Genomic DNA, 3,223 nt, shown 5'->3' with positions numbered 1-3,223 from the left:
GAAATATGCGGTTTTCTCTAAGAATTATGACGATTTCGTGCAGAATTCTGCTGTTTTCTTGCAATTCAGCCGTTGAATCTTGGTAAAAAGTCATGATTTTGGAGATTTCGTGCTCTTCTTGGCGAATTCAAGATAGAAAACAACGAAAATCGGCGAGAAATCGTTGTTTTGCATCGAAATATGCAGTTTTCTCTAAGAATTTTGATGATTTCGTGCAGAATTCTGCTGTTTTCTTGCAATTCAGCCGTTGAATCTTGATAAAAAGTAATGATTTTGTTGATTTCGTGCTTTTCTTTGCGAATTCAAGCCAGAAAACAACGAAAATCGGCGAGAAATCGTCGTTTTGCATCGAAATATGCGGTTTTCTCTAAGAATTTTGACGATTTCGTGCAGAATTCTGCTGTTTTCTTGCAATTCAGCCGTTGAATCTTGGTAAAAAGTCATGATTTTGTAGATTTCGTGCTCTTCTTGGCGAATTCAAGATAGAAAACAACGAAAATCGGCGAGAAATCGTTGTTTCGCATCGAAATATGCAGTTTTCTCTAAGAATTTTGATGATTTCGTGCAGAATTTTGCTGTTTTCTTGCAATTCAGCCGTTGAATCTTGGTAAAAAGTCATGATTTTGTAGATTTCGTGCTCTTCTTTGCGAATTCAAGCCAGAAAACAACGAAAATCGGCGAGAAATCGTCGTTTTGCATCGAAATATGCGGTTTTCTGTAAGAATTTTGATGATTTCGTGCAGAATTCTGCTGTTTTCTTGCAATTCAGCCGTAGAATCTTGGTAAAAAGTCATGATTTTGTAGATTTCGTGCTCTTCTTTGCGAATTCAAGCCAGAAAACAACGAAAATCGGCGAGAAATCGTCGTTTTGCATCGAAAAATGCAGTTTTCTGTAAGAATTTTGATGATTTCGTGCAGAAAGTCATGATTTTGTAGATTTCGTGCTCTTCTTTGCGAATTTAAGGCAGAAAACCACGAAAATCGGCGAGAAATCGTCGTTTTGCATCGAAATATGCGGTTTTCTCTAAGAATTTTGATGATTTCGTGCAGAATTCTGCTGTTTTCTTGCAATTCAGCCGTTGAATCTTGGTAAAAAGTGATGATTTTGTAGATTTCGTGCTCTTCTTTGCGAATTCAAGCCAGAAAACAACGAAAATCGGCGAGAAATCGTCGTTTTGCATCGAAATATGCGGTTTTCTCTAAGAATTTTGACAATTTCGTGCAGAATTCTGCTGTTGTCTTGCAATTCAGCCGTTGAATCTTGGTAAAAAGTCATGATTTTGTAGATTTTGTGCTCTTCTTTGCGAATTCAAGATAGAAAACAACGAAAATCAGCGAGAAATCGTCGTTTTGCATCGAAATATGCGGTTTTCTCTCAGAATTTTGATGATTTCGTGCAAAATTCTGCTGTTTTCTTGCATTCAGCCGTTGAATCTTGGTAAAAAGTGACGATTTTGTAGATTTCGTGCTCTTCTTTGCGAATTCAAGCCAGAAAACAACGAAAATCGGCGAGAAATCGTCGTTTTGCATCGAAATATGCGGTTTTCTCTAAGAATTTTGATGATTTCGTGCAGAATTCTGCTGTTTTCTTGCAATTCAGCCGTTGAATCTTGGTAAAAAGTCATGATTTAGTAGATTTCGTGCTCTTCTTTGCGAATTCAAGCCAGAAAACAACGAAAATCGGCGAGAAATCGTCGTTTTGCATCGAAATATGCGGTTTTCTGTAAGAATTTTGATGATTTCGTGCAGAATTCTGCTGTTTTCTTGCAATTCAGCCGTAGAATCTTGGTAAAAAGTGATGATTTTGTAGATTTCGTGCTCTTCTTTGCGAATTCAAGCCAGAAAACAACGAAAATCGGCGAGAAATCGTTGTTTTGCATCGAAATATGCGGTTTTCTGTAAGAATTTTGATGATTTCGTGCAGAATTCTGCTGTTTTCTTGCAATTCAGCCGTTGAATCTTGGTAAAAAGTCATGATTTTGTAGATTTCGTGCTCTTCTTTGCGAATTCAAGCCAGAAAACAACGAAAATCGGCGAGAAATAATCGTTTTGCATCGAAATATGCGGTTTTCTGTAAGAATTTTGATGATTTTGTGCAGAATTCTGCTGTTTTCTTGCAATTCAGCCGTTGAATCTTGGTAAAAAGTCATGATTTTGTAGATTTCGTGCTCTTCTTTGCGAATTCAAGCCAGAAAACCACGAAAATCGGCGAGAAATCGTCGTTTTGCATCGAAATATGCGGTTTTCTGTAAGAATTTTGATGATTTCGTGCAGAATTCTGCTGTTTTCTTGCAATTCAGCCGTTGAATCTTGGTAAAAAGTCATGATTTTGTAGACTCCGTGCTTTTCTTTGCGAATTCAAGATAGAAAACAACGAAAATCAGCGAGAAATCGTCGTTTTGCATCGAAATATGCGGTTTTCTCTAAGAATTTTGATGATTTCGTGCAGAATTCTGCTGTTTTCTTGCATTCAGCCGTTGAATCTTGGTAAAAAGTGACGATTTTGTAGATTTCGTGTTCTTCTTTGAGAATTCAAGCCAGAAAACAACGAAAATCGGCGAGAAATCGTCGTTTTGCATCGAAATATGCGGTTTTCTCTAAGAATTTTGATGATTTCGTGCAGAATTCTGCTGTTTTCTTGCATTCAGCCGTTGAATCTTGGTAAAAAGTGACGATTTTGTAGATTTCGTGCTCTTCTTTGCGAATTCAAGCCAGAAAACAACGAAAATCGGCGAGAAATCGTCGTTCTGCATCGAAATATGCGGTTTTCTCTAAGAATTTTGATGATTTTGTGCAGAATTCTGCTGTTTTCTTGCAATTCAGCCGTTGAATCTTGGTAAAAAGTGATGATTTTATAGATTTCGTGCTCTTCTTTGCGAATTCAAGCCAGAAAACAACGAAAATCGGCGAGAAATCGTCGTTTTGCATCGAAATATGCGGTTTTCTCTAAGAATTTTGACGATTTCGTGCAGAATTCTGCTGTTTACTTGCAATTCAGCCGTTGAATCTTGGTAAAAAGTCATGATTTCGTAGATTTTGTGCTCTTCTTTGCGAATTCAAGATAGAAAACAACGAAAATCAGCGAGAAATCGTCGTTTTGCATCGAAATATGCGGTTTTCTCTAAGAATTTTGATGATTTCGTGCAGAATTCTGCTGTTTTCTTGCAATTCAGCCGTTGAATCTTGGTAAAAAGTCATGATTTTGTAGATTTCGTGCTCTTCT

Source organism: Gnatocerus cornutus, unplaced genomic scaffold, assembly GCF_029298725.1.
Source record: "Gnatocerus cornutus isolate USDA-ARS CGAHR unplaced genomic scaffold, icGnaCorn1.1 ctg00000038.1, whole genome shotgun sequence".
Lineage (NCBI taxonomy): Eukaryota > Metazoa > Arthropoda > Insecta > Coleoptera > Tenebrionidae > Gnatocerus > Gnatocerus cornutus.
This window is presented reverse-complemented; position numbering follows the sequence as displayed.